Consider the following 13,591-nt stretch of genomic DNA (forward strand, 5'->3'; position numbering starts at 1 on the left):
GAGTCGACAGCTCGACTGTTCTCCTAGGCTTTGAGTGGTGATTGATTTATCCACAGATTCACCTTTACTAACGGCGCCAGACAGCAGACATAATAGTGATGAGGGTAATTATCATTGTCTTAGGCCTGCTTGGTTGATTGGCATTGGACATTTGATTTTGGACTGCAATTACAACCACTCATAATCAATCCTGTCGATCTGTTTTAGCATGGCTTGACTGTATTATTTAGCATGTTTTAAAGCCAAACTCAGTAAGTCAGAAACACTACCCAACAAGTTGCTGTTTTTCCATAAAAACATGTTGTTGTGGAAATGGGGCCCACTAAATCATGGTCTGTTGGGCAGATTTTTTACTCCAACAAATGCCTATTGAGCATAGTGAATCAATCAGACAAGCGCCAACAAACACAGAGAAGCAAAACAATCAGACAAATCAAATCAAATGTATTTATATAGCCCTTCTTACATCAGCTGATATCTCAAAGTGCTGTACAGAAACCCAGCCTAAAACCCCAAACAGCAAGCAATGCAGGTGTAGAAGCACGGTGGCTAGGAAAAACTCCCTAGAAAGGCCAAAACCTAGGAAGAAACCTAGAGAGGAACCAGGCTATGAGGGGTGGCCAGTCCTCTTCTGGCTGTGCCGGGTGGAGATTATAACAGAACATGGCCAAGATGTTCAAATGTTCATAAATTACCAGCATGGTCAAATAATAATAATCACAGTAGTTGTCGAGGGTGCAGCAAGTCAGCACCTCAGGAGTAAATGTCAGTTGGCTTTTCATAGCCGATCATTAAGAGTATCTCTACCGCTCCTGCGGTCTCCAGAGAGTTGAAAACAGCAGGTCTGGGACAGGTAGCACGTCCGGTGAACAGGTCAGGGTTCCATAGCTGCAGGCAGAGCAGTTGAAACTGGAGCAGCAGCACGGCCAGGTGGACTGGGGACAGCAAGGAGTCATCATGCCAGGTAGTCCTGAGGCATGGTCCTAGGGCTCAGGTCCTCCGAGAGAGAGAAAGAGAGAAAGAGAGACTTAGAGAGAGCATACTTAAATTCTGTTTCACCCATCCTTGTGCTTGGCTCCACCCCCTCCAGGTGTCGCCCATCTTCCCCACTTATCCTCTCGGTATTTATACCTGTTTTCTGTCTGTCTGGGCCAGTTTGTTTTGTTTGTTCAAGCCTACCATCGTTTTCCCCAGTCTCTCGTTTTCTCTGCCTCCTGTTTTTTTTAAATCCTTGCCTCTCCTGACCCTGTACCTGCCCGCCTGACCACTCTGCCTGAGCCTGCCTGCCGTCCTGTACCTTTGCTCCACCTCTGGATTACCGACCTCTGCCTGGCCTAACACTGAGCTTGCTTGTCGTCCTGTACCTTGGACTCTACTCTGGATTATCGACCCCTGTCTGCCTTGACCTGTCGTTTGCCTGCCCCTGTTGTTACAATAAACATTGTTACTTCACACAGTCTGCACTTGGGTCTTACCTTGATTCCTGCTAGAACTGTGCAAGTGCCTTCAGTTTGTTTATCGCAAAAGCTCTTGAATAAACATTTGTTTGAACTTATCAAAAGGAAATCTGTTTTTTCCCCCTAGATCTAATTGAAAAGGGGCATTATTGTATGCATAAATAATTACTGAGTGTAAATGTATTATCATGCTACCGTGTGGTTGTGTATCCTGTTCCAATTTATGTAAATACAGTCGCTGGAGAAAGTATGAAGCCATTTGATTAGGCTGTCAGATAGGTGCTTCAGGATGACACGGTGTCGCCTAGAAACTATCTTACGGCACCATTCACTCAACCAGGCATATTTTTTATATGCAAATTATCCATCCCTCAGACAGCTCAGAAACAGAGAAACGGGTTAATTGATAAATGTATTCTGGTGGTGTAACGGCTGTTCTCCTCCTCTTCGTCTGAAGAGGAGGAGTAGGGATTGGACCAAAGCGCAGCGTTGAAGGTAGACATAATTTATTAAATGAAACCGACGAAACACAAAAATAACACTTGACTAATACAAAACAAATAAACGATGTAGACAGACCTGGACTAGAGAACTTACATATAACGAAGAACGCACGAACAGGTATAGACTACAAACAAACGATACAGTCCCGTGTGGTACGAACATACAGACACAGGAGACAACCACTCACAAACAAACAGTGAGAACACCCTACCTTAATATGGTTCTCAATCAGAGGAAACGTCAAACACCTGCCTCTAATTGAGAACCATATCAGGCAACACATTAACCCCAACATAGAAACACAAAACATAGACTACCCACCCAGCTCACGTCCTGACCAACTAAACAAAGTTAAACAAAGGAAAAATAAGGAACGTGACAGGTGGTCTACAGTACCAGTCAAAAGTTTGGACACACCTACTCATTCAAGGGTTTTTCTTAATTTTAACTATTTTCTACATTGTAGAATAATAGTGAAGACATCAAAACTATGAAATAACAGATATGGAATCATGTAGTATCCCAAAAAAGTGTGCAAAGCTGTCATGAAGGCAAAAGGTGGCTACTTTAAAGAATCTAAAATCTAAAATATATTTTGACTTGTTCAACACTTTTTTTTGGTAACTACATGATTCCATATGTGTTATTTCATAGTTTTGATCTCTTCACTATTATTCTACAATGTACAAAATAGTAAAAATAAAGAAAAACCCTTGAATGAGTAGGCGTGTCCAAACCTTTCACTATATATACATTTAGTTCTGTCTCCATAAGTGCTAACTAACACGGAACCCAAACCGGCTGCGCGCGTGCGCCATCGTGCACCATCGTGCTCCATCGTGCATAAATGTATTTTGTCCCCCCACACCAATCGCGATCACGACACGCAGGTTAAAATATCAAAACAAACTCTGAACCAATTACATTAATTTGGGGACAGGTCGAAAAGCATTAAACCTTTATGGCAATTTAGCTAGCTAGCTTGCACTTGCTAGATAATGTGTCCTATTTAGCTAGCTTGCTGTTGCTAGCTAATTTGTCCTGGGATATAAACATTGAGTTGTTATTTTACCTGAAGAGCACAAGGTCCTCTACTCAGACAATTCACACATAAAACGGTCAACCCGAATCGTTTCTAGTCATCTCTCCTTCTAGGCTTTTTCTTCTCTTGACTTTATATTGCGATTGGCAACTTGTATAAATTAGGTGCATCACCGCCACTGACCTCGTTCCTCTCTCAGTCACCCACTTGAGTATAACCAATGAGGATATGGCACGTGGGTACCTGCTTCTATAAACCAATGAGGAGATGGGAGAGGCAGGACTTGCAGCGCGATCTGCGTCAGTAATAGAACTGAGTTCTATTTTAGCCCTTGGCAACGCAGACGCTCGTTGGCGTGCGCGAGCAGTGTGGGTGCAATAATTGAATAATATAGATTTCTAAATGTATTTTGCAACGCTCGCGCACGCGACGCGAGCGGTGTAGTCAGCCTGTAAGCCATCTATACTTACAGAGTAGCACTAACAAGGTTGTACAAAATGTCCAAGTTGTGAAAGGCTTTGAAGAGGCCAACTTGCTGAGGTTCCTGTTTGTCACTTAGGCGAGCCAAGCTGCCATGTGTTGGTTCTCCAGGCCTTCACGGCAGGAAGCCTGGGCTGCAGGCAGAGACAACTGCCATCCACCCCCAGGTTACTCGCTCTGAGCTCATAAAACGAAGCGAGGCTATCACTGGAGATTTAAAAAGAACTGTCAACATTGTCCATGTTTACTGACATACTTTTGAGGCTTGTATGCTGTGTGAACCGCGTATGTAATGGTGAAACAATACCTCTTTTAACAACAGACTGACTTTAATTATAGCAGCTGATTCCTCATCTGAACATCTATTTGGTATCTCTTTAATCTTTAATTATTTAAACAATTATTTGTATATCCTAGTTTTTGTGAGAGAACCACGAAATATTACATTTTTCAAAAACGGAGGAGATGCCAAATCCGTTTCAGTTCCATTTTGCAGAGCAAAGACAAATTGTCTACTGTACAAAGCATTCAACAAACATTTTCTTATCGGTGTCTGATTCAAACAAATGTCTACATTCTTGTTTACTTTTGTCTATGCTGTCCTTTCAGGGCACCTGAGTGTTCCTGAGTGTTCCAGGCCAAAAAGCACAACAATAAAATCAAGCACACACCTCTGGATAATGACAAAGCCCTGGCCTATATGTCTTGAGCTACCGGCCCTAGCGTGATGTCAAGCTAAATCTGGGAGAACAACCCCCCAGTTTCCTTGGCAACAGAGAAGAAATACAGTGCCTTCAGAAAGTATTCAAACCCCTTGACTGTTTCCACATATTGTTGTGTTACATCCTGAATTTAAAATTGATTACATTTAGATTTTGTGTCACTGGCCTACACACAATACCCCATAATCTCAACGTGGAAATATGTTTTGGGAAATGTTTACAAATGAATTAAAATTAAAAGCTGAAATGTTGTTATGGCAAGCCTAAATACAGTACGTCGAGGAGTAAAAATGTGCGTACGGTCTCTCAGTCGAGCAGTGAATTTCAAACACAGATTCAACCACAAAGACCAGAGAGGTTTTCCAATGCCTTGCAAAAAAGGGCACCTATTGGTATATGGGTAATTTAAAAAAAAGCAGACATGGAATATCCCTTTAAGCATGGTGAAGTTATTAATTACACTTTGGATCAATACAGCCAGTCACAAGAATGATACAGGCTTCCTTCCTCACTAATTTACTGGAGAGGAAGGAAACCCCTCTGGGATTTCACCATGAGGCCAATGGTGACTTTAAAACAGTTACAGAGTTTAATGGCTGTGATAGGAGAAAGCTGAAAATGGATTAACAACATTGTAGTTACTCCACAATACTAACTTAAATGACAGAGTTAAAAGAAGGAATCCCATCCAGCATACAAATATTCTAAAACATGCATTCTGTTTGCAATAAAGCACTAAAGTAAAAGCGCAAAAAATGTGTCAAAGAAAGTAACTTAATGTCAGGAATACAAAGCGTTATATTTGGGGCAAATCAAACACAACACATCACTGAGTACCACTCTTAATAATTTCAGGCATGGTGGTGGCTGTATCATGTTATGGGTATGCCTGTCATCGACAAGGACTACAGAGTTTTTATATGATAAAAATAAATGGAATAGAGCTAACAACAGGCAAAATCCTACAGGAAAACCTGATACATTCTGCTTTCCAACAGACACTGAGAGACAAATTCACCTTTCAGCAGGAAAATAACCGAAAACACAAGGCCAAATATACACTGGAGTTGCTTACCAAGACAACATTGAATGTTCATGAGTGGCCTAGTTACTGTTGTGACTTAAAATCGTCTTAAAAATCTATGGCAAGACTTGTAAATGTCTAGCAATGATCAACAACCAACTTGACAGAGCTTGAAGAATAAAACATTTAAATACAATCCAGGTGTGCAAAGCCTTTAGAGACTTACCCAGAAAGACTCACAGCTGTAATCGCTGCCAAAGGTGACTCTAACATGTATTGACTCAGGGGTGTGAATACTTATGTAAATGAGATATACTATCTGTATTTCATTTTCATTAAATTTGCAAAAATGTATAAAAACATGATTTTACTTTGTCATTATGAGGTATTGTGGGTAGATGGATGAGAAAAAAAAGTATATTTATACATTTTGGATTTGTAACACAACAAAATGTAGAATGAAGGGGTATGAATCATTTCCGAAGGCACAGTAGATCCTCTGGTTTTAACAGTTAAATACCCCATAAAGTCCACACTGTTGGAAATGTGAAGGAATATGCAGGACAGCAACCCCCTGCTTCTCCTCAAGCAGACTGTTTTCCAGTTACTAATCCTGTACAATCCTGGCTTGAATCATCACAGCACAGACTGGCATTTCTTCTAGCTGAGGTACATAGCATGATCCTCTAGGCCCCAGGGATCTCTATCTTCCTTCAGTAACAATCTCAGTTGATACATTGATGTCACTGCCTGTGTGTCAATGTCAATGTTTTCTGTACCGGCCTGCTCAGGTGGAAACTACAGCTGGCTAATTTAAACTCAGGACAGAAGCCATCTGCAAAAATAAAAATAACAACTCTTAAACAAATCTTGTTTGAAAGTTTGTTGATTCAGATGAGTAGATTTGGACGTCCATGCTCTAACGTTGCCATGTGATAACCCCAATGGTAAACAACAGAGTTAGTTTTTTTCACCCAGGAGAAATCAGTTAGTGGTCTGTCAATGTGACAGATGTCAAAAGAGACTCAGATGCCAACAGAGTAGCAACAGAACCACAGACAAAAACTCAACACTATGCCAACAGCAACACTGCAGGAACACCTCGCTGAAGAGTTTCTCGCTAAGTCTTCAAGGTCGTGTCTATGTTTAATCTAATATTTGTTTTGTCGTGAAAAAACACTTTTCATTATATATACTGCATGCTCATTTGGAAGCATACAAGACTGTGTGGCCTTTTGAGTGCTTTAGTGTTCAATGGTCTGCCATGCTGAAATAGCGTGTTTGATGAGGGGGATAATGCTGACCGCCACATTGTTTGCGCCCAAGGGGACTGTGGTTGATGCCGTGTCCTCAGCCTTGCACTGTAATTAAAATTGAAACTCAGCTCTAATAAGCTTTGTTTATCATGAATATCTTGCATAATTCTGCAACTTTTTCATTATAAAAGTTAACTTCTGTTTTTGTCACATAAAATGCCTCTCTGGACTATTTAGGCTTTTGGGACAATTTTTTTAAAATCAGATATTATGACATTGTCCCTAGCTTTTGTATTTATTTAGTGGATGTTATCAACAGCGTAGAACTCCGAAAGTCAACTTTAAAGAGAAAAAAACACATAGAAAAACATGTTACCTCTCAAACCTGAATTAACAAAGCATATTGTCAAACTTAAAGGGCGACTGCATTTCCTGATTTGGCTTCGTTTTAGATTTAGTTCACTAAGAAATGCTAGCGGCCATGACTGAATTCAAACGTGACATGGGAAGAGTTAGCCAAATTATTTGGCCAATTAACTTCAGCCAGCTGGTGTGTGACCGTGGCAAAGTTGGTTTGACTTACGGACCGTCAATAAATTACACAATGTAAATGAGACAATATTTTAATGTTGCACACCTTTATGTTTCTTACTAAATGCTTTCAATATTTGTATATACATTTACACAATTTAAAGTTGGTTTGAGGTTTTTAAGTCATTGAAATTTGGAGCTATTTTAATTTTAACATATTTTTCCATGTACATTGTGTAATTTACTGATGGTCCCTAACTAGCTCTATAGGGATATCCAAAGTGAACCCAAATTTACCAGGGGCATTACGAATCGTAATTGATGATTACTTGTGTGCTGCCAGCTGTGGGCATGTGGGCAGGATTGAAACAAACCCAACCTTCATTTACGTTGTGATGCAGTCACAACTACAAGTCTCATAAAACTCTGTTTTTGAAAAGACTGATATTATCCTACCATATTTACACTTTGTAGTAAATTTTGTCAGTATAATAAATGTTTCATATCGATGCCACATAGGCCGTTTTCTAAATGAGAAGTTGGTTTTTAGGGTCAGTTGCTCTTTAAAGAGTAACTTTCTTCAAGAACACTGACAAAGGGAAGTGAGACTAGAACAGTATACGGTGGCTTTCTATTTACATTCTGATGGTTAATTGTGTAATCTTTAACATTGGCAAAATCTTGTTTCTTGACCAATGGATGCACCCAAGCGTGTGAAAAAAGCCTATGACCCTGAGGTCTATTCCAACTCAATGCTGCTTTGCCATGGTACCTCGAGTGCTGTGCTCGCATGGCTGCTTCTCTACACACAAGGCTAAAGATAGATATGAGGCCTTTTCGTGAAGACATTCAAAATCTGTCATTTTTAATAAATAATAACCTAATCTCAGTGGCAGCCTATTTAAAGTGTAACAAATTTCAGCAGATAAACCTGAGCTCCATGTTTGTCTTCAAGTGGTTCTTAGTTAAATTAAACCAGGCAGTCTTATACCGAAAAACCAAGCAAATAATGTATGATATACTGTATGGATGAATGGCAGGAGCAGAGCTCCTTTGGATTCTCTTTGAAGTGATATTTTGTTTGGCAGGGTGGTGCTATACTGTATGTTCACATGCCTTTTTCCTGCTCATATTACTTTATTGGAAATGGTAATACCGTCGCTTTCAACACAGTAATGTCAGGAAGATAATTGTATCTTGTTTCTTTGTATATTGGCCTCTTTTTTATCTCTGCGGTACGTGTGACCTCACATTGTGCAAGTGATTATCCTACAGTCTCTGTGAGAATGCAAAGAGATTTCTTACCCCTGACTGATAAATTAGTCAGTTTGTGGAAATTCAACAAAAGCACAATTGCAGCAGGCGCAAACAAGCGCTTGCCTTTTATCTGTTTCATCAGTCTTACATTCACACTCACTCACACAAACAAACTCACACATGGGGTAAACAACTATAAAAAGGATTATACATTCAAGGAACAGCAGTGTAGGGCCACATATACGTATATAACGACAGCTATAACAAAGTTTCACAAACACATAGAAGGCTGGTACTGCAGCAGTGTTTGTGTATGTTGTGCAGTGGTAAGGGTGGTTATGAAAATACAGATGATTTTGTGCAGAATGCAGCATATTAATGGGAAGGTTGGCCAGGGGTCTCATCCAGAACCAAAAGTCATTAGTAATATAGTGGCATCATAATGTATTGTGTGGGTGAGATTGAGGCCTTGAGATCACACCACAGTCTGAATTAACTCTGGCTGCTTCTTTTGCAATATAATATGAATACAAAGCTTCTCAGTCAGTGGATGTTATGCCGGCAATAAGAAAATATGAATAGATTTTATTAGAAGCAAAAAATATGTTTGATGGAATCCCATACAGTTCTATTTAAGCAATAAGGCTAAGGGCTGTTCTTATGCACGATGCGGGCCCTGGACTGGGCACCCTCGTTGGGAGCTCCGGACTGGAGGGCGTCGCTGGAGGCTCCGGACTGGAGGGCGACACAGGAGGCTCCGGACTGGAGAGCGTCGCTGGAAGCTCCGGACTGAAGGGCGCCTCTGGAAGCTCCGGACTGGAGGGCGTCGCTGGAGGGTCCGGACTGGAGGGCGTCGCTGGAGGGTCCGGACTGAAGGGCGTCGCTGGAGGGTACGGACTGGAGGAAGACTATGGAGGGAGGAGACGCAGAGACAGCATGGTGCGTGGGGCTGCCACAGGGCCCACCAGGCTGGGGAGACCTACAGGAGGCCTGGTGCGTAGAGGAGGCACCGGATGAACCGGGCTGTGGGGGAGCACTGGAGCCCTGGTYCGCAMCCTTGGCACCACTCCTCRAGGCTGAATGCCCWCTTTAGCCCGGCCCCTCCAGAGTGCAGGCACAGGTRGAACCGGGCTGTGGGGGAGCACTGGAGATCTGGTGCTTACCACTCGCACCTCTCCATTTGGCTCAATGCCCACTTTAGCCCGGCACGGGCGGAGCGCAGGCATAGGACGAACTGAACCGTCCCAGCGCCCCGGAGACACAGTACGCAGAGCCGGCGCAGGATACCCTGAGCCGAAACGGCGTGCGCTGAGCTGGCACAATCCGCCCTGGCTGGATGCCCACTCTCGCATGGCACTTGCGGGGGCTGGCATATAGCGCTCCGGGCTATGAGCGCGCACTGGAGACACCGTGCGCTTTACCGCATAACACGGTGCCTGACCAGTACCACGCCGCTTCCGGTAAGCACGGGGAGTTGGCTCAGGTCTATCGCCTGACTCTGCCAATCTCCCTGTGTGCCCTCCCCCAAAAAATTGGGGGCTGCCTCTCGTGCCTGCTGCGCTGCCTTGCCTCATATCGCCGCCTCTCAGCTTTAGCTGCCTCCAGTTCTTCTTTCGGGCGGCGATATTCTCCAGCCTGTCTCCAGGGTCCCTGTCCGTCCAATATCTCCTCCCATGTCCAGGAGTCCTGAACCCTCTGCTCCTCCATACCACACTGCTTGGTCCGTTGTTGGTGGGTAGTTCTGTAACGGTCGTCGGATGAAGAAGGATCGGACCAAAGCGCAGCGTAGTAAGTGTTCATGATTATTTATTTAAACTGAACACTGAGACAAAATAACAAAATGGAACAACACGAAACAGTTCTGTCTGGTGCAGACACAAAACAGAAAACAACTACCCACAAAACACAGGAGGGAAAAAGCTGCCTAAGTATGATTCTCAATCAGAGACAACGATAGACAGCTGCCTCTGATTGAGAACCACACCCGGCCAAACACAAAGAAATACAAAACATAGAAAATGAACATAGAATGCCCACCCAAATCACACCCTGACCAAACCAAAATAGAGACATAAAAAGCTCTCTACGGTCAGGGCGTGACAAGTTAGTTAAATAGTTAACAAAATAGCTACCCGGACTATCTTCATTGACCCTTTTTGCACTAACTTTTTTTCACATACGCTGCTGCTACTGTTTAGTATCTATCCTGTTGCCTAGTCGCTTTATTCCAAGTAGTTATATCTACCTCAATTACCTCGTACCCCTGCACATCAATTAGGTACTGGTATCGTTACTCATTGTGTATTTATTATTATGTGTTATTGCTTTTCTATTATTATTACTTTTTCCATTTTCTTTTTCTCTGTATTGTTGGGAAGGGCCCGCAAGTAAGCGTTTCACTGTTAGTCTACACCTTTTGTTAACGAAGCTGACAAATAACATTTCATTTGATTTGAAAAAAGTACCGACACCTATTTCAGTCCAAGTCAAGCATTGATTACAATGATCAATTATTACAATGCCTTACTGTGGCAGGAGTGACATATCAATTCCCACTTGTCCTCTTTCGGAAACGGCTGGTGCATGACTTATTGATGTGACAGGCCGTATGCGTTCACTATTTAAATAACAATGTGCAGCACTCCCCTTTCAGTCATAATGTAATGGGAGTCATGGCACTTCGGCTTGGCATCATAAATAACTTTTTAGAATGATACCCCTCCCAATGAATATGGGGTGAGAGACAGATCATTTGGGAAATTGTTAATGTCAGGATTATGCAGACCTAGTGCAGAGGAAAGGCCCACTCCGGTTTTATGCCGACAATAGAAGGTGGAGATTCATGAGGTCCTTCTCCTGCAACAACTACTGTTGGTACTACTACTGCTATTGCTATGACTGCTAGTCTGTTGCTTTTGCTTCTTCTACTATAGGTGAGGTACATAGGTTGAGGTACCATTTATATGCGGTGGCATACCAGGATGAATACGGTCTAAAATCAATAGATTCTCTCCCTTTAGCGGTTGACATTCTGTACTGTCAAAAAGGGCCTATAGCACGTGTCTTGACATGACTGATGTCAATTGTCTTACTATTATTGGTCTGTTTCTGTAAAGATACGCTCAACCTGTTCAATCTCCTGAAATCAAGATGCTGTACACAAAGATGGCCTGCAGCCTGTGCCACAATGCTCCAAATATGGATTTGCTGATCAAACATCTTCGTACACTGATAACAGATTATAGACCTCAGACACGCTGAGACATCATTGTTAGTCACCTCAGAGATGGACTGAGGGAAATCTGTGGTCCATTGTCAAGGAAATATCAATCACGCCACACACATCCATGCCAGTGGAGGCTGCTGAGGGGAGGACGGCTCAGAATAATGCCTGGAACAGAGTGAATGGAATGGTATCAAACACATGAAAACCAGCCATTACAAACACATGGAAACCAGCCATTACCACGAGCCCGTCCTCCCCAATTAAAGTGCCACAAACCTCCTGTGATGCACACACACACCCAATACTGAAGTCCATTACTATAGGCTCTAACATCCATCCTGCTCCCATTTGAGTTCTGTGTGTGTAGCCTTGATTGTACCCTACAGCTATTGTAGGAGAACTGACCTTTGTGACATTCTCAGTGAAATATATCCCTCTCCATCAAATCCTATAATAATGTAATGAGTCCATACACTGCAAAGGCACAGTATCATTAGAGGCCTCAGAAGGGGAGACATAAAAATATGTAAACAAAAAAGAAAAACACAGGGAGGTGTATCACAAAGCAGGGTCAATAAGTTGGCCAGCTAACTTTGGTTCATATACATGCCTAACTGTTGATATTCACAATGTTCAGAGATTTCTACCTTGTGTTCACATGAATGCTACTTAGTTGCATCTGTGTCTTCCTTTGACATAAATGCAGCCAATGTTCCACAGCAGAGGCCACTAGATGACGCAGAGAACCAGTGGTGACCTGTCATTTAGGTCAAAGGCCTACCTGTTTTGAGCCCCAACTGTTTAGCTAAAGAAATATATATATACAGTTCCAGTCAAAAGTTTGTACACAGCTACTCATTCAAGGGTTTTTCTTTACTTTTACTATTTTCTACACTGCAGAATAATAATGCAGACATCAAAACTATGAAATAACACATATGGAATCATGTAGTAACCAAAAAAGTGTTAAGCAAATCAAAATATTATTTATATTTGAGATTCTTCAAAGTAGCCACCTTTTGCCTTGATGACAGCTTTGCACACTCTTGGCATTGTCTTAACCAGCTTCATGAGGTAGTCATCTGGAAAAAGGGTGGCTACTTTGAAGTCATCATAGTCCGCTCATTAATGTCTTAATCGAAATTACGGATTGCCTCTTATCTGCTTGTCGTCCCCTTATACCATAGTTTGTACATCTCAGTTGTCAGTAGAAACCACATTTCTTTAAGCAAATCCTGTTTTTTTTTAAAGGCAGTAAATGAGGCTGATTGAACTGACAAGGCTCCGCTGATAGCCAGGTGTAGCAGTGGAAAGGTGATGGGACTGCTGTTGGGACAGCTTTATGTAGGCCCTAACAGTTTGTGGGCACCGTTTGTCACCATTATAGTGCAATTAATGTATTGTTTAGTGTTGTGTAGTGGCTTTGCTGGCAGGCGTCAAAAACATTTTTTTTGTGAGTTTGCCCAACCAAGATTTACATGCTAAAATCGTCACGGTAGAGAACCATATGCAGGGGAGGATAGTGAGCCTCTGTGGACTAAACAAATAGTAAATATTTTGTGCTCCTGGGACAGGTCGAGGTTGAACCGCAGGTGTGCGTTCCAATGCAATGATTTGGCATTCTTATATACTCTTAGGCTAATGTTTTGTCTCCCGGCTCCGTTTTCACCCATGTTCTGTCAAGCAGCACCTTTCACTGAGGTCAGTAAGTCTCACTGATCTGACAGTCTGATCTGAGACGGACACAGGAGATATACAATGTGGATGTGGGATTGTTGTGAGGCTATAGCTGGAATTCAACTCAAGCTGAATTCACAGTGGCCATGTGAAGAGGCAATTCATTGTTTAATTTCATAGGAAAGAGTTCTATTTTGTTCTGAGACCAGAAGTAGTCGACCTCAGGGGGTCAGAACTCATAAGTTACATTTACTTACAGTCACTCATCTGTTATTTTCCTGGGAAATAAAGATTATGCTTGTGTTTTTTCTGTCTCTTATTTGTTATCAGTAACTGTCACGCCCACTGCTCTTTTCATGTTTTTCATATCAAACTAGTTCCTTAGTTTCCATGAGCAGGGAGGCCAGCAAGGCCA

Source organism: Salvelinus sp. IW2-2015, linkage group LG9 (genome assembly GCF_002910315.2).
Source record: "Salvelinus sp. IW2-2015 linkage group LG9, ASM291031v2, whole genome shotgun sequence".
Classification (NCBI taxonomy): Eukaryota; Metazoa; Chordata; class Actinopteri; order Salmoniformes; family Salmonidae; genus Salvelinus; species Salvelinus sp. IW2-2015.